The sequence below is a fragment of the Myotis myotis genome, unplaced genomic scaffold (genome assembly GCF_014108235.1).
Source record: "Myotis myotis isolate mMyoMyo1 unplaced genomic scaffold, mMyoMyo1.p scaffold_m19_p_14, whole genome shotgun sequence".
Taxonomy (NCBI): Eukaryota; Metazoa; Chordata; class Mammalia; order Chiroptera; family Vespertilionidae; genus Myotis; species Myotis myotis.
In genome coordinates this window covers 24,470,822-24,489,637 of record NW_023416318.1, presented here as the reverse complement: position 1 = coordinate 24,489,637, position 18,816 = coordinate 24,470,822, and the positions used below count along the sequence as shown (strand labels likewise).

Genomic DNA, 18,816 nt, shown 5'->3' with positions numbered 1-18,816 from the left:
GTTCCTTCCAGCACTGGAACCAGCCATTTCTCTATGGAACTAGGGTTTGTTTTTATTTTTTTTGAAATATTGTGTTTACAGAACAAAATCTTAGCACCAGGTGTGTTTGTTGCTACTGGGGTATCATTGCTTCTAGGCCCTCTCAGTACATATACATACACTAATACCTATTTATATACATTTGTACACATGCACACACCTCTATTTCTATACTTATTCAAAATCATTAATTTATACTGATACTTTTTCCAGTTTTATTCATGTAAAATTGACCAATAAAATTATATCTAAATTGTACAACGTATTTGATATATGTATAAATTGTGAAATGATTTCCACAATTAAGACTATTGACGTACATTACGTCACATAATTATCTTTCTTATGTATGTGTTGAGAATGCTTAAGATCCATTCACTTAGTAAGTATCCAATACAGTATTATTAATTATATTCAACATGCTGTACATTAGATCCCCAGATCTTATGCAAGTAAAATGAAACTGTTCTTACTCTCTTCATTGTGTCTATTCTCAGACTTTTTTTGCTCCAACAATGTGCTGGAGCTTCACCCCTAGACTCTCAGACCCCTCCAAAGGTGCTCTCATCTGTGGGTGATGGTCAAAATTGATCTTCTGTGGTGGGATGACAGTAGAAAGCTCCTATTCTGCCACCTTGCTCCTCACACTTTTTATTCCAATCAAACACCAGAGGGGCCACTCTAGCCTTCATCCTTTCCTTATTTATAATTCCTTCTTCTGATGTTGCAAACTTATTGAGCACTTAGTCTCCATCAGAACTGTGCAAATTGCTTTACATACATATCTCATTTAATCTTCATGAAAACCCTAAGGTATGAAGCATTTTTTATCTGCATTTAAAAGAAGAGTGAGATACTAAGAGGTTAAGTAATAGTGCTAATTATTTATTAGATGTTAGAGCCAAGATTTGGACCCAAGGGGTCTGACTCCAGAATTCATGTTCTTGACCACTATGTACATCCTATGAATAAAACCTGAGGAAGCTAGCACAATGCGAGCTGATCTCACTCATACAGGTAGAAACGGTGTAACCAGAGAGATTTAAAATACACGTAAAATCTCATATAATAAAACCAGAAGAAAATAGATGTAAATATTTATTCAGTCTCAGGATGAGAGAGGACTCTGTGACCTTGCAAGTGTCCAATCCTCAGCTGCGTCGGTCGCTTCAGGAAATACTCCCTCTTTCAGCTGTGGTTAAAAAGGAAATTTTAGCTGTATACTGTTTTTTTCTCAGGGGTCACTCTTGGCTTGTCTGCCTTCCTCCCCGTTTGAATTGTCTTTGCCTTGCCTTCTCTGTCAGACAGACCAGCTTGGAATCAGAGCTTCCTCTTCTCGTTGTCCTATCTGAATTTGGCATCCTGACCCTTCGCTATTGGTCTTGGCACCACTGACCCAGGATCTCCATAGGAAACTGCCCTGGTAATTATCCTCCTGGCTCCACTTACCATAGCCTCATGCCCACTTTCAACCCAGAAAATCACAGCTCTACCATGCCTCTCAGGCCCCCATATGTCCAAGACAGGAGTCTGTGGTCAAAAAGTAATGGAAAACACACTTGCACACAAAAAAGAAAAGATGGATAGGCTTGACTAAAGGGTAAAACTTCCCTTCTTCAATACAATACACAATTCTATGGTTCTATACCGGTACACACATGTCCATGTGCATATTGCAATAATTGATTTTTTTAATTGTTAACATTCCTTAGTACTTAGTTTTTCCCCAATATTATTAATTTTTCTACAAATTTGTATTTTGAAAAATTTAAAGCTTACAGGAAACTGTAAAGAATAGTACAATGAACACACACTTCACCTATATTCAGCAACCAAGAATTGAATTTTCCTACCAGATCTAAATATTTATTGTCTCTACCCCCCAGATTTCATGTGTATTTTTAGTTTTGTTGCATGTACGGTAATATGTTTCAGGGGGCCCATGACCACCCATGTTTGGTGATTACTAGAGGATTTATAAGAGTCAATATCAGGTTATACTCACAGCTTAGATTTATTACAGCAAAGGCAACAGGAAAAATATATGCATTGGACAGAATCCAGAGAGACCAGATACAAGCTTTCCAGTCCTTCCACATTAAGTGCCACATAGGATATGTTTTTTTCTCTTGCAGAGGACATGTGCAGAAAGCCTCCACTAGAGGAGTCAGCTCAAGTCTTAGGGTTCAAGGCTTTTATGGAGGGCTAATTATACAGGCACATTCTAGCACATGACCATTCATGCCAAATGAAACTCAGGACCCTAACAATGAAACCAGTGCACATCAGTAATCTTGATGTTTGGACAAAACAATTCTGACAAGCTGGTAGAGCATGGCCTGTTGCTCTAGATCAAGCATGTCAAACTCAAAGGCTAATACAAGCCAAATAAACAAGGCAGGTAGCCCGTGGGCTGCGAGTTTGACATGCTTGTTCTAGATGTATATGATAAAATCATCAAAATTAATATAACGGGAAACTTCCAAGGACTACATACCCAGGGGTTGGCAATGGTCAGTCATGAATCCAGGCTTCCTTAGAGATATGCAAGAAGAGGGCTACCAGAACTACTCTATTAACTCCTCACACCTTACCTTTCCTTGTGCTGTTCCTGCCATTTGAATTGCCTTTCTCAAAAGCCTAGCTCAAGTTCCACATTTTCTCCAGCACCCGCATGTGACCTTTCCTGGAGCAGTTACTTCCTAAACATGTGCTCAGTAGAGAAAGCTTGAGTGAAGCCTTCCCAGATCTATTCAACCTGATGATCTCTTTCTTCTCACAGAAGTTCCACTTATTTTTACAATTAATCATATAATGTCTAGGTATATCTTTTATCTTATTATCTGATATTGCCATTAAATTTTCAAATTTATGTTTTCTCTTTAACCAGATGTTAAATGATGATCGTGTCTAAGGCCACTTTATATTCCACTGCTCCTAGAACAGAGTGTTGGTTCTAACATACACTTACTAAATATTTGTTGATGCTGATTAATCAGTGGTTCAAAAAGTACCTTCCAGCCCTAACCGGTTTGGCTCAGTGGATAGAGCGCCAGCCTGTGGACTGAAGGGTCCCAGGTTCGATTCTGGTCAAGGGCATGTACCTTGGTTGCAGGCATATCCCCAGTAGGGGGTGTGTGGGAGGCAGCTGATCGATGTTTCTCTCTCATCGATGTCTCTAACTCTCTGTCCCTCTCCCTTCCTCTCTGTAAAAAATCAATAAAATATATTTTAAAAGAAAAGTACCTTCCAACACTTTTATTTTTAATTAATATGTGAATACAAGGAGTGCATTATGCAACTTTGGCTAGCACAAATGCTGAAAGGCCTTTGTCCTAGAACAAGGTGACATAAGAAAATTCAAGTCTTCCAGTCTTATGAAAAAGTAAAGGGAAAATGAACTTTTAAAGAATATGTTATAGAAAAGAAATGCCTTAGTTGTAATAACTATCAGAGACAGCACTGTGTATGTTACATGATAACAGAATACAGAACTCTAGAAGTGAGAGTAATCTGAGAAGTCCTATTGATAACTTTAAAGAAACTGATGAACAAAATGAGACTATGTCAACCCACCTAAATGTGTGGGTTTGAGCTTTAGGTGAAAGAAGTCATTGCAATACTGGAGGTCTACTAAATTGGTTTATCACTGCAGGTAGTGACCCAGACAAGAGAGACCTGTGCATCACAAATGTCTACATCGTCAATACGAGTCCTATTGCTTGGGCAGTTGCACAAGCCACCAGAAGAGTGCTCATAACTATTAGGATGTTGATTCTCAAACTGTAGGGTGCACCAGAAGCATGTGGAGGGCTCGTAAAACACAGATTGCTGGCCCAGTTCCAAGAATTTCTGACTCAGTAGATCTAGGGTAGGGCTAAATAATTTACATTTTAAACAAGCTCCTAGGTAATGCTGATGCTGCAGGTTCATATACAACACTTTGAGTATCAAGGTACTATATCACTCATGTACACACAACAGTATATATTTTCATTATCCTAACTGCAATTCTCAGCAACCAATGAGGTCCTAAGTAGCAGAACTTAGACTTTATCACTCACCATTCCACCTTTATTTGGGGCTTATCCACTTACCAGAGGCCACTATCTTTCATATATTAATAGTAAGATAATACGAGTATTTTTACTACAATGATACTCCTCTTCAGAAACTATTCAATAATAGAATCTCATCCCTGAAAGTTGCTAATAATTACATCAAATTGCTTCTGTTAACACTGAAAATTACAAGATACCATTTGTCCATTTTTAATCAGCTATTATTTATTACTAGAGGCCCGGTGCACAAAAAATTTGTGCACTCGGTGGGGAGGTGGGGGGTGGGGCGGGGCCTCAGCCCAGCCTGTGCCCTCTTGCAGTCTGGGACCCCTCAGGGGATATCCACTTGCCATCGGGGACCAGGCCTAAGCTGCAGTCAGATATCCTTAATGCTGCTGAGGAGGCAGGAGAGGCTCCCGCCACCACTGCTGTGCTGTCAGCTGTCAGACTGGCTTGTGGCTGAGCAGAGCTCCCCCTGTGGGAGTGCACTGACCACCAGGGGGCAGCTCCTGCACTAAGCGTCTGCCCCCTGGTGATCAGTGTGTGTCATAGTGACCAGTCATTCCCAGTCGTTCTGCTGTTAGGGTCAATTTGCATATTACCCTTTTATTATATAGGATAATATAATGGTCAGATCTCATATCACAATTTATTGTTATCTGAATAGTGTTCTTGCCATTTGTCCTCTTTGTTCCTCTTTGAAGACTTTTAGTAGAGAGAAGTGGGAAAATAATGGTGTCCACATTGCGTGTGGTCACTTTTTGGCCTGGCATGTTATGTCTGACAGGCACTATGTGGTGCGAGCTATTACCAGCAATCTGTTCATTCTACCCTCCAGTAGGCACAGCAAATAGGATGTGTTCCAACTAAGCAGTAGGTCTCCTTGAGAGCTAAATACTACATATGGCATTTGTTGAATCATTTTATTGTCCACAAGTCAGAGAGATATTTATCAGGAGCATCATTCACCTGGAAAGTCCAGGAGCTTCTTACCTATAGACAGTGATTAAATTAGTAAACAGACTGTTTTCCTTTAGTCCCAGATTCAATTAATTTCAATGACTAAGAAAATTTATTTTGGTTATGATATTCACTGCAATGGCATATTAGCACTTTTTTCAAGGCCATCTTAAGGGGTTTTGGGGAGCTAATGGAATTGAAGGGAAGGAAAACCTGCTTAGAATGAGGTAGTTCCTGTGGGTTTTAATAGTAGGGATCCCTATTGGGTCTTGGTTGGGTATTTATTCTGCAATGAGTAGACTCTATGGGCTCTTTCTCTCCATATGTTACACTGTAAAATACAAAATCCCTGGTTACACAATATTATGAATGTACTTGATGCCACTGAAAATGGTTAAAATGGCAAATTTTATGTTATATACATTTTATCACATAAACAAAAATTAACAATGATCTTGATGTAGCCAAATGCTGAAGATATTCAGGACTGTAATTTTAAACCAATGAAACATAAATATAGCTTTTAATATTTATAGGAATTAGATGGCACATGATAACATATGGAATTAAATAAATGTGAACAAATTAAGTAAAATTGATACAGTTGTGTTTAATTTCAGAGATGACAGAGAGATAGACAAAGGCAGAGAAACACAGAAGGTGACCAAACCTGGACATTCTTTCCTCCAATGAAGAAAATGCTCTTTTCAGGCATTGTCAATTTCAGTACTAGGCAATAAAAGGATATTAGAAAGTATCACTTCTAGCACAAAGCAATATTTTCATCAGACTAACTTAAATTAATCTAATGGCTTACATTAACAATACTGGGCAAATATTCCGTGATATTACATCTCTAAGATTTGCTTCAAAAAGACCTACGACATGCTCCATTTGAAAACTATATGAAGACATTGGGAGAAGACAACCATCTACAAGCCAAGGAGAGGCCTCCGAAGAAACAACCATGATAACAACTTGATCTCTCAGACTTTAGCCTCCAGAATTTTGGGAAAATAAATTTCTGTTGTTTAACCACCAAAAAAAAAAAAAAAAAAGACCTACGGACTGGAGGAAATGAACTGTATACACAAGGCAGATTAGCCAGGAACTGATCATCGTTGAGAATGAGTTGAGGTTTATGGAGATTCATTACTCTATTCCTTGTGCTTTTGTGCATATTTGAATTTTCCACAATGAAAAGATGACTAAATCCTTTAAAAAAAAAAAAAAAAAAAAAAGCCCCATGACAGAGAGTGTAGTTGGTTTAGTTTAGGTCCCATGCTCACACCTTGACTACATCAGGGAGGTGAGAGGAAAGTCAATGAGTGGGTGGACCCTCCAAAAGGTCCTTTAGTTTCTGGACCAGGAGAACACCTGCATATACCATCCTGTCAATGAGGCACAGGGGGGAAGAGGTAATTCCCCCAGTGGACATTGAGATACAATTAGGAAGAAGGATGGATGGTGACCTAGTGGCCAAACAATGACAAATGTCTACTCCTCTGCATTAACATTGGGCACTTTATCAAATTTTCTCCCTCATCTCCTGTCACACCTGTTGCACCCCACATTCCAGCCAGGCCATCCACCTTGTGCTATCATGCTCCCTGCTCTCTCTTGCCTCAGTACCTTTTGTCGTGTTGTTACATCTGCCTGATAGGCCCTTCTGTTCCTTGTCCCCGGTGAAAGTCTACTCATTCTGCAGATGTCATCTCCTTTCACTTTCCAAGCAGGCGGTGGTATATCTTGAATGGTTCTCAACTCTTCATCTCACAATAATAGTCAGAGCAATGATTCTGGCTCAGAATGAGCTGAGAGCTGGTTACAGTAGAGATTGCTGGACCCTGCCCTTAGGGTTTCTGACTCAGTAGGTCTGGGTGGGGTCCTAAGAATTTACATATTTAACAAGTTCCTAGGTGATGCTGATACTGTTAATCTGAGGACCACACTTCAGAAACTTCTGCTTTAGACCACTGGTGTCCAAATCTGACAATATATCATCCTCACCTGTTAAAAATATGATCTACTGCAGGCCTGCAGAGTCAGATACTCTGAGACTGGCATCCAGGAATCTGCATTTTTAATAGATTCCCTAGCTATCATTTCTGAAGTGATTTGGCACATTTTTTTGAATAGGCATTTGAGACAATTGTAATAATAGACTGTGGGCCTGATTAGTCAGCCCTTCCCCACCCCCCACTTCAGGCAAAGTGATGGAAGAGTCTGGTATATTTTTTCCTAATATGACAGAAGCCACCCTGAAGAAAGGATGTCTTCTTACTGGTTAAAAGGTTATGTTTGGAAGATTAACAAAATTTCACACAATATTCATATATATTCATCCTGGTTAGTAATTTGAAAATTTAAATTAAAACCAGATCAATTTCTACTTCTTAAATGAGAAAACATTATAAACTAATTTAACATATTAGAAAAAGTGGGGTGAAATGTGTACTCTCATTTATTGCTCTTGGAATGGTACATTGATGTACTCTCTTTTTTTTTTTTTTTTTTTAATTAAATCTTTATTGTTCAGATTATTACATTTGTTCCTCTTTTTTTTCCCCCCATAACTCTACTCCTCCCAGTTCCCGCCCCACCCTCCACCCTCACTCCCCACCCACTGTCCTCATCCATAGGTGCACGATTTTTGTTCAGTCTCTTCCCGCATCTCCCACACCCCTTTCCCCCCCAGGAATAGTCAGTCCATTCCCTTTCTATGTCCCTGATTCTATTATAATCAACAGTTCATTCTGTTCATCAGATTATTTATTCACTTGATTCTTAGATTCACTTGTTGATAGATGCATATTTGTTGTTCATAATTTGTATCTTTACCTTTTTCTTCCTCTTCCTCTTCTTAAAGGATACCTTTCAGCATTTCATATAATCCTGGTTTGGTGGTGATGAACTCCTTTAGCTTTTCCTTATCTGTGAAGCTCTTTATCTGACCTTCAATTCTGAATGATAGCTTTGCTGGATAAAGTAATCTTGGTTGTAGGTTCTTGGTATTCATCACTTTGAATATTTCTTGCCACTCCCTTCTGGCCTGCAAAGTTTCTGTTGAGAAATCAGCTGACAGTCGTATGGGTATTCCCTTGTAGGTAACTAAGTTTCTTTCTCTTGCTGTTTTTAAGATTCTCTCTTTATCTTTTGCTCTTGGCGTTTTAATGATGATGTGTCTTGGTGTGGTCCTCTTTGGATTCCTTTTGTTTGGGGTTCTCCGCGCTTCTTGGACCTGTAAGTCCATTTCTTTCACCAGGTGGGGGAAGTTTTCTGTCATTATTTCTTCAAATAGGTTTTCAATATCTTGCTCTCTCTCATCTTCTGGCACCCCTATAATTCTGATGTTGGTACGCTTGAAGCTGTCCCAGAGGCTCCTTACACTATCCTCGCATTTTTGGATTCTTTTTTCATTTTGCTTTTCCGGTTGGGTGTTTTTTGCTTCCTCGCATTTCAAATCATTGACTTGATTCTTGCGCTCCTCTGGTCTGCTGTCGGGAGTCTGTATAATATCCGTTATTTCAGTCCGTGTATGCTTAATTTCTAGTTGGTTCCCCACTATAAGATCGAGGGTCTCATTAGTTTTCTTGTAGATCTCATTAAGTTTATCGGCGGCTTCTAAACAGTTCTTGAGAGACCTTAAAAGTGTGGTTCTGAACTCTATATCTTCCATTGACAATTTTGTCCTGTTTCTTTGTCTCCGCATTTTGTTATGCTTCCTTGGTGCACCCCCTAGTGGTCTTTGTTTGCAGTCTTATAGTTAAATCTTGATTGTTGTAGCTAATTCCAGGGAGGGTTTGACCTCCAGGCCAAGTGGCTATGAGAATCAGCTGTGTCTGCAGGGAGAGAACTTCTGTCCTCTAGGGAGGTGCTAATCTAGCCTTTGCCTGAGGCTATCCGGCAAATGCCTGTGTGCAGGGCTTGGGCGGGGCGGGTCGAACAGGATCAACAGGGTGGGCCAGAGAGAGCAGTTATGGCGGCTCTCAGTCCTGTCCCCAGGGGCTCTGCCTCTCTGAGTCCCAGCCCCGGCTGCAAAGCTCAGAGAGAAAGCTGCACTCGCTCTGACCGAAGCCAGACAGTCCGCTTCTCCCGTTTGAGTCTGGGTCCCTAAAGACTCGCCCGGATCTGGAGCTCAGAGTCTGCGACTCCCTCCCGATTGAAAATGCCAACCGCGCCCTCCGCCGCCAGCCCGCTCTGCGCACTCCGCACCTCAGAATTTGACTTCAGCACTGCGCCTCCTCTGAGTGTCCGTATGCGTTTCTCTTTCCTCCTAGTTGTAGGACTTCCACTCAGCCAGCGTTCCTGTGGTTCTGGGTGATGTCCCTTCCGTTTTTTGGTTTCACTTTTGAAGTAGTTGTTCAAAGCAGCAAACTCCGGCGTTAACCTATGCCGCCATCTTGGTTCTCCCCTGAAGCATTCTTCTGATGTACTCTCTTTGAAAAATAATTTGGCAGCTCCATCAAGAGCCAGAAATGTTTGATTTTGTAATCTTGATTCATTGACCTTTGATTCAGTAATCTCACTTCTGGGAATTGGTCCAAAGTAAATAATTTATAATATATTAAAACTCATATAAATGAATGAATATATAATAGTAAACACTGGAAACAATTTAAATCTCTAAAATAGAGTATTGGTTAAGTAAACACAGGCACTTAATGGAATATTATAAAGCAATTTAAATGCCTGATTATTTATTCATTCATAAAAAAATAAAATAGTTGCCAACTTGTCCCCAAAGGGTTATATCTATTTGCACTCTTCCCAGCATTGTACCTTCAATGACAATGGACATTATCATTGTTTAAAATCTGTCAATTATATATTTTGTTGTTTTATATATTATTTTTATAGTAGAAAAATGCTAAAATTATATTTTTAAAAGATTTTATCAATTAGGGAGGAATGTATACTAGGTGCCATGTTTTTATTTCTTTTATAAAAGAACTATTTATTGAAGGCCTGATCATATCTTACTTGTTTTCCTCTTATTTAATTCCACATATTTGAATCACTTAGTCCCAATTGCCCATGAAAAACATTTCTTATATGTGTATACTTTTATTCAACTAAATAAGAAATCATATCTGAAACATACCATGAGGGCTTTAAAATGTTCCAGTATTTAGGCCCAGTAATTATATTTCTGAAAATAAATGCTAAGATGATTATAATATTTAAAAATTATTCAATAATAGATAAAATTTATGAAAATTTTATTTATAAGGTGGTTTAAGAGCATGGGAAAATGTTATAATGTTAAATAGAAAGTATATGAAGCTTGAATATTTATTATGATCATAACTATGTAAAACCAACAGGTAAAATACTCCAAAACCTCTGAATTACTAATCTATTTAAGCATAATAGAATATTTTCTTTCTACTTATCTGTATTTCCAAATTTCATTTACAGTATGTATTACTTTTATATTTAGAAAAGTAAAATAAATATAAAGACTATTCAGCTGAAATTAACAGAAACACAACTCAAATTAATGTTAGCCAAAAAGGAAGAGTAGGTAAAGGGAGAGAGTTCGTAGAAGGGTTTGGCTTTAGTCCAAGGTGGGAATTATATCATCAGTTCTCCCTCTTTCACCCTCCCCCCAGTAGCTCAGCTCAGCCTCCTCTGTGTAGTAACCTCATTTTCTTCCATCTTCCAGGCTGCCAGAGAAGTAGGTTGCCCACACCTCCAGGCTTCCATCGTCTGCTTTAGGAATCCTAGTGGAAAGAGGACTCTTTCCCCCAATGTCTACGTGTCACTTCCAGAGAAGGACTATAATGGGCCCTGCTTGGGCCACCTGCCCACCCCTAGGCTAATCACATTGTTGGGGAAATGGAGTATTAAGATTGGGTGGCTTGTGACATGTTCCAGAAGCTAGGATCTGGTACTGGAAGAGAGAAATAGCAGTAATGGTCAGCCAAATAAATTCAATTTAAAACACTGAGAAAGAAATAAATAAAAGAAAGCAAGATAATGGGCAGCACAGTATACTATCACAGTGCACCAGTTTCATCTATGCTCTAGCTTTTTGAAACGTGCAATTCCGAAAATTTCCCATACTGGATTAAATGCAACACTGTCATGTACAGTTCATCTCCCAGGAAGATACCCGAAGTCTTGTCCAGTGACTACATTGTGTGAAAGTCTGCAAACTGTGGGTCATATGCTTTCTTCTTGGTCAGATGAAAACAGGGCTCCTTCTAGTCCTGTAATGAAAATATCATCTACATGGCTCCTATTGTCCTGGAGTTCTTTAGCGACTCAATCTTGCTACCTCTGGGTCTGTACACGTGAGAAGCAAGTCTCCCTCACCCATCACATTGCAGAATCGAACCACTTTCGCCACCATCTTCTTGTTGGCCTGATTATGGAGCCTCTGTGTTGTCTTGGGTTTTGAACATTCACAAACTTCTTTTCAAGTCTTTTTTTTCTGTGGCAATAGGACTCCCTTCAGATCTCTGCTGGCTTTTTGCCAAATTTATACCTGGGACTTCCATAAACCAGGCAGCAATACCAGAAATTCTGTCCCACCCTCACAGTTTCTGTCTCTTAGGAACCGATCTCAGCTTTGCTTCGTCTATAAGCTCTCAATTTACAGTCTCCAGTAATGGCTAACGTGCCCCCAGGCTGTACTTCAGTGGACAGTCTTTTACCACAGGCACGATTTCTAATTATATTTGGCAGGGAATAGCCCAATTGTTTAAGAGAAAGTGGCAAGGGACACAGGGTTCCCTAATTTTTATCAAGACTCTGGTATGTTTCCTGCCTCCCACCTTGTATTCATTTTAGATGGGAGCATAGAATTCGGCTTTTTCAATGCAGCAAGAATTATTATTTGACCCTCAGTGGTCCTGGATCACTGGCTAGAGGCAGAAGGGGCCTTCCTGTGTACTGTTGCCTTTGTGCTTTCAGCTTATCCTTTCCTCTTAGCTTAGCAGGATTTCTTTCTAGCAACTCCAAGTCCCCATCATCCCAATTTGTCAGTAGGTCCGGATAAATGGGGTACCCTGTTTGATTGACCTGGGTCATGTTCCCACCTCTGAGGCGGCGGGATTTCCTGGAGAAAGAGGGGAGGGGTAGAAATCCATTCTGGGGTAGACCACAAGCTACTATTGAACCTTTATTTTTAAAGGAGTTTAGTACTTCAGATATAAATCACAGTATTTATATGCACATATGCATAATCCATGGACACAGACAATAGTGGTGAAGGCCTGGGGTGGGGCCAGAATCAGGTGGAGGGGGGCACTGGGGGAAAATGGGAGACATCTGTAATACCCTCAACAATAAAGATAAATACATTTTTTAGAAGTTTGCATAACACGGAAATAAACAAAGAAGAAATGAAAAAAAAATCATTGAATCTAAAACTGTACGAGTAGAAAAGGTTCTGAGGATCACACCCTCATATTTAAAAATTGCAAGGTCATCTCAAACAGAATGAAAAAGAGCCAGAACCAGAGAACAAAGAAAACAACAGGAGACTTTGTCACCCCTTCTTCGCACCATCAGAAATGCAAGAACTGGTCCTGTAAAAATATTCAGCGGCTTCCTTGGCTTTCGTAAACCTGCAGCTTTACCCCCGTTTGACAGGTAGAATCTAAATTTCTTTTCTTTTATTATTTTTTTTAAAATATTTTTTATTGAGCCCTTTTTTAAAAAAAAAAAAAAAGATAAAATATATTTTATTGATTTTTTTACAGAGAGGAAGGGAGAGGGAAAGAGAGTTAGAAACATTGATGAGAGAGAAGCATCGATCAGATTCTCTACCGGGGATGTGCCTGCAACCAAGGTAGATGCCCTTGACCGGAATCGAACCCGGGACCCTTCAGTCCGCAGGCCAACGCTCTATCCACTGAGCCAAACCAGTCAGGGCTCTTTTATTTTTTATTTATTTGTATTGATTGATTGACTTTAGAGAGAGAAACATCGATTTGTTATGCCACTTATTTATGCATTCACTGGTTGGTTCTTGTATGTGCCCTGACCGAGGATCAAATCTTGGCATATCGGGACGACACTCTAATCAACTGAGCTATCTGGCTGGGACCTGGAATCTAAATTTCAAAAGTGCTTTTAGAAGGTGCTATATCCATTATTCTCATCTACATATATGTTTTGTTTTTTATAACATTATCTGATTACTAAATTTATGTTAGCACTTACTGAATATCAATATTCATAGAGAATTTCCCTCCTAGTTCTAGAGCTTTCTGCTAGCTTTCTTGGTTTCCAGCCTTGGCAGTTTTGCATCTTGGTTCTGTGTTGTTTTCCCCCATAGTTCCCAAACTAATCCAGATCCCTGGAATTGTGGGTCTGGCCCCTTATTCATGGAAATAGATTAGAAAATATAATTTTAACATTCGGTTAAATTGTTTTAAGTTTAAAACAATAAACTATTGTTTTTTCCATTGATTTTCAGACAGAGTGGAAGGGAAGGAGGGGGCAGGGGAGAGAGAGACATTGATGTGAGAGAGACACATGGATTGGTTGCCTCCTGTGTGCCCCTGACCAGGGGTGGGGAGCAAACCGAAGCCGAGGTATGTGCCCTTCACTGGGAATGGAACCTGCAACCCTTGGGTCAGAGAGCTGACGCTCTAACCACTGCGACAACTGGCCAGGGCAAAAAAATTAAATTTTAAATTTCAGAGTAATTTTAGATTTGCAGAGAGATTGCAAAGATAGTACAGAGAGTTCCTTTGTATTCTTCGTCCAATAAGGGTGTTAACATCTTACCTAGCTATGAAGCATTTGTGAAAACGAGAAAATCAAATTTGGCACATTACTATTAACTGAACTTCAGACTTCAAACGGATTTTCCTAGTTTTCCTCTAATGCTTTTTCTATTCCAGGATTCAATCCAGGGCAGCACATTGCATTGAATCTGCTAAATTTTAAAACAAACCATTTTTCAAGTTATTTCTAGTTAAGCTATGACAATTATTGTGAATGTGGCATTTTAATATTTAATATAAATTCCTCATTAGCCAAAACACAAGTTGCCAAGATGCCACGTTCTGTGGTTAGGAGCTTCTCTGGGGAAGACTATTACTTGTTTGGCACATTTTATTTTATTTTTTAAAAATATATATTTTATTGATTTTTTACAGAGAGGAAGGGAGAGGGATAGAGAGTTAGAAACATCAATCAGCTGCCTCCTGCACACCTCCTACTGGGGATGTGCCCGCAGCCAAGGTACATGCCCTTGACCAGAATTGAACCCGGGACCCTTCAGTCCGCAGGCCGACGCTCTATCCACTGAGCCAAACCGGTTAGGGCTTGTTTGGCACATTTTAGCTGTCCATAGTTTCATACATTCTTTGCAGGATGTCCTTTTCACAGCAGTACGAGTTAAGAGAAGTCCAAGAGAATGCAAAGCAGTTTGACTCTTAGTGGGAAAGAATTTCATTACTCCTAATGCAATTAATAAAGTTAGGATTTTATTCCAGTGACATGCTATAAAGGTGGCAGAAATATAATTTATGAATACATTACAGGTATGATATGATCATCACACTCTAAGCCAGAGGTCACCAACCAGTGGTCCGTGGACCACTGGTGATCTGTGAGGTCCGAAAGGTTGATGACTGTTGCTCTAAGCCACAGAAACCACAAAAGACCACAAAAACAGATTCTTTTTTTTAAAATATATTTTATTGATTTTTTACAGAGTGTAAGGGAGAGGGATAGAGAGCTAGAAACACTGATGAGAGAGAAACATTGACCAGCTGCCTCCTGCACACCCCCTACTGGGGATGTGCCTGCAACCAAGGTACATGCCCTTGACTGGAATCGAACCTGGGATCCCTCAGTCCACAGGCCGACACTCTATCCACCCAGCCAAACCAGCCAGGGCCAAAAACAGATTCTTGTTCAACTTCTCTCAGGAGAAAGACATTTGCCACCAAAGCCAAGATTTCTCTCTAGGAAAAGAAAGCTCTTTCTAGAAGTAATATCTGGAGTCATTTGGGGGAGGAGGGAGTGAACGTTACTTTGCAATTTTAAAATAGAAATATTTTCAGATCTATAGAGGCTATCCTATATAATAAAAGGCTAATATGCAAATTGTCCCCACGACGGCTGGCCAACCTCACTCGTCCCCTCCCCCTGGCCGGCCCACTCCCAATCCGCCCCAAATGGCACCGGGCCTCTAGTTTTCATATAAGATTGATTTTTTTAAGTTTATATTTTAAGAGAACAATATTGTAGGTATTACAACAAAAGAGCTCTAAAGAATTCTATTTGAAGTCAATTCAAGGACTTAGCCAATCTAAGGGAAATACAGAACTTTGCTAAGTATATATTCTATTTGATTTCATCTAGTTCCTGCCACAATTAATAGTTATCTTCAGGTACTGTCATCAATCACAGATGACATGTACAATTCATTAAGAAGTCTCTATCTCCATCCGAGGGGGAGAAAAATTCAAGACTTATAATAATTATTTTGTAACAACCAGAGAAAGCAAGATAGATGAGAAAAGCAACAAGAAACAATGAAATGTTTTGCCAAGCATTCGTGTATAAATAAAGAGGCAAATAAGGATCTTATGTGTTTAGATTTTTATTTAACAATTTGTTTTCTGGAGGAATAGGAATATTGTAATTTAACTGATTATTTTGAAAAAGCGAGAAAAATAGTATTTACATAGCACCTTATTGTTCCCTAATCATTTGTTCCTATATAATATATTGAATAGTTAACTGGTGACTACATTTTAGGCACAGCTGCCACGGTTTCTGGCACAAGGTATGCAATGTCTAATTGTCTTCTGAAGCCACTTCAAAAGTAACTGCCTCTAGCCCTAGCCAGTTTGGCTCAGTGGATAGAGCCTTGGCCTGCGGACTGAAGGGTCCCAGTTGTGATTCCAGTTAAGGGCACATGCGCAGGTTGCGGGCTCTATCCCCAGTAGGGGACATGCAGGAGGCAGCTGATCAATGATGCTCATCATTGATGTTTCTATTGTTTCTCTCCCCTTCCCTTCCTCTCTGAAATAAATTATATATATATATATATATATTTTTTTTTTTTTTTTTTAAAGAAGAAATTTGGACACACCGGGGATGAGCATGCACAGAAGAGAGACCACATGAGGACACAGCAAGGGCATCATCTGAAAGCCAAGGAGAAAGGTCTAAGAAGAAACCAAACCTGCTGACACCTAGCTTGGACTTCTAGCCTCCAGAACTGTGAGAAAATTAATTTCTGTTGAAATCATTCTGTGTATGGTATTTTGTTATGGCAGCCCTAGCAAGCTAATACAAACTAAATGACATATATATAGTAAGTGCTTTAAAATGGTACTTATTATGTACTAGAGGCCTAGTGCATGGATTCATGTACCAATGGGGTCCCTTGGCCTGGCCTGTGGGAATCGGCCAAAATTGGCAGTCCTACATCTCCCAAGGGATGTAGTAGTGTGCAAAGTGGCAGACGGCCGCTCCCTCTCATCCCCGCCCAGCTGAGCCTGCCACAGCTGCCACTCTGTTGTGGACACCGCTGCAGCTGTGCTCCCCAGCTGTGAGCCTGGTGTCTGGCATCCGTTGGTCAGCCGAGTGGCGCTCCTGCTTTGAGCATCTGCCCCTTGGTGGTCAGTGTGCATCATAGCAACCGGTCAATCGGTCGAACAGTCAAACAGTTGACCGGCCACTTAGGCTTTTATATGTATAGATAATTGGCAGTTAATATATGTACAGTATACCTCTTGTATATAAATTATTTATGCACACATTGGCCAATGTGTCGTGGTTGTTGGAGCTTCGTCCCACACACCAAGGGGTGGCGGGTTCAATTTCCAGTCAGGGCATGTACCCAGGTTGCAGGTTTGATCTTTGAGTGTGTATGGGAGGCAGCCAATCAATGTTTCTCTCTCACATCGATGTTTTTCTCTCTCTCTCCCTTCCTCTCTTTCAAAAAAAAAATTTAGTAGAAACATATCCTTGGATGAGGATTAAAAATAATGAAAATAAAATAATAAATTATCTATGCATATGCTTAGCAAGTTTTAGGTATTGATGTGGCTCTGAATTTATGTCTCTTTTATGGTTGTCTTCAGGTTCTATGGGTGTCTGTTTCTTTGTGTGTCTGGCAGTTTTTTAAAGTTTTGCATTCAACACTGCAAAGGTTTCCATTCACATTTACCTTGTCTCGAGGGCCCTGAATAATCTGACTCCCCGGGGCTGCTGTTCCTGAGAGTCACATGACTCGCCCTTTCCCCTTTATTCCAATCTCTACTTTAATATCACCAGATCAGAGTCTTCCCTAATCACCCAGCTAAAGAGCAACCCTTGTCACTCTCTATCTCCTTACTTTTTGCTTTGCCAAGTGACTATTAATTATCTGGGCATTGTGTCTTTGCTTATTGTCTCTCCCCTCTACCACATTTTCACCTCCATGAGGATAGAGCCTTTGTTAATAAATGTGGTTGGATGGAAATTTGTAGCATTAAACATTGAAGTAAAAGATAATAGCTTTCAATTTCCTTAATGATATAACAAATATTGCAATGAAGTGGTCAAATAATGCTGAAGAGATGCATTCCACTATTGTTTGAGTACATTAGGTTGCCCCAGAAATATCTATTTTTTTTTTTTTACTGTGTAATTGACTGCTTTCAGGGGTCTATTCCGTTCAGAACTTTTAACCAGTATCTTGAAACTGCCCTTGGTCCTCAGAAATGGATCCTTGGTAGCTATACAGAAGAACTCTGTCCAGTGGAAATGTACTGAGCACCACATATGTCCTTTAAAATCTTCTAGTAGCTCCATTTGTAAAAGTAAAAAGAATAGGTAAACTATTAATATTTTGTTTAACCCAAGATATTTCAAACATTGTCATTTCAACATGAAACCAATATAATGTAAATACAATTATTATTCTTTTCTATCCTCACCTGAGGATATAATACAATTATTAATGAAATATTTTACATTATTTCTTTTTGGTACTGTCTTAGAAATTTGATGAGTATTTTACACTGGCAGCACATCTTAATTCAGATGGCAAATTTTAACAATTAAAGTGAAATGCACTTCTACCAAAATATTAAAGTTATATGTAATGAAAAAAATAAATTTACATTGCTTCAGTTTTAAATGTTTAATTAATAACAATTAAATAAAATGAAAATTCAGTTCCTCAATTGTACTAGCCGTGTTTCAAATGCTCCATAGGCACATGTGGCCAGTGTATGGGACAGTTTGAATTTAGAGCATGAGGCTCTGTCTCATGGTCATAATTGATTGGAACTGCAGTAGGCTTCAAACCACAGCTCAGCCAATCAGGTTCTTCCTCTCAGGAATTTGAATTTTGAACTGAAATACACAGAGAATGGAGAAATTTGGCTCTGAGTCATGTTAGTGGCAGAATTCCAAAGTGAAGGTCATGAGCAGCTGTTGTGAGGGTCCCCAGAGCTTTCTTCCTTGTCTTCTGTCGTTCCAGAGGCCTGGTTGGTAGTTCAGTTGTTTTTTTGTTTGTTTGTTTGTTTTGAATTCCATGAGAGAGCCTAATATAATTCCAGTAAGTTTTTATTTTCCCTTGAGCCAGCTCAAGCTGGTTTCTCTTATGTGTAATGATGTTAATAAAAAAGTAAAATAAACAAAAAAATCTTAAATATTTTTAAAAGGAGATACATAGGAGAACATAATTATGCAGAAGGATATACATTTATGCATAATTGTCCAGGGTGTTATCAACCCTCAACAGAATGGAGCAGGGTGTAGATAATTCAAAACTGCAAATTGATAA

The 18,816-nt window shown here is 39.4% G+C and overlaps 1 pseudogene; it reads left to right on the top strand.

The window, feature by feature from the left end:
* LOC118669427 overlaps positions 1–18,816 on the top strand; it is a 60,052-nt pseudogene that overhangs the window by 19,288 nt on the left and 21,948 nt on the right.